The following is a 595-nucleotide window of genomic DNA, read 5'->3' as shown; positions in this document are numbered from 1 at the left end:
TAATGTTTTTGAGTTAAAATATCTAGCTAGGGTTTTTCCAAGCAAATATTGATACTGTATATGTGATTGTTTTCAGTTAAATCAGCATTCATATCAGGATGTGTCCCTGAATTGTGGAGTAGGACCTGGCTGTTATGTTGTTTGCAGTCGTCCAATGCTTAAATCTGCATCTATTACTGCCTGTATATGGGCGTAGCTCACAAAATCAGTATGACCTGGAGGATAATGCTGGAAATATTCCACATTTTCGCTCTCCACCCTGCACGAAGTGATGAAAGCCTTGGCAAAGTGACACAATCTTCTCTTCATTCTAGCAGGAAGAGGATACAAGACTCAACAAGAAGTAGAAAAAAAAAACAATTAACTTTAAAGTAATAAAGAGGAGAGACATATTTATCCAAGTGGGTGTGAAGACTGAGGAAGCAGGTTTGATATATCAGAGATGGACGTCCTGTGTGTGAGGGAAAGAGGAAGGGAGAGGAGAGCGTATAGGGAAGGATAGAGGAAAGGAGGGCAAAGGATTGCAGCTGTGCGCTTGAATCAGTGCTTTATTCTGAGTTTGGACACACCAAAAACAGGATATGCTGAGGAGGGG

The sequence above is a fragment of the Morone saxatilis genome, unplaced genomic scaffold, assembly GCF_004916995.1.
Source record: "Morone saxatilis isolate NCDOM2014 unplaced genomic scaffold, NCSU_SB_2.0 Contig1, whole genome shotgun sequence".
Lineage (NCBI taxonomy): Eukaryota > Metazoa > Chordata > Actinopteri > Moronidae > Morone > Morone saxatilis.
This window is presented reverse-complemented; position numbering follows the sequence as displayed.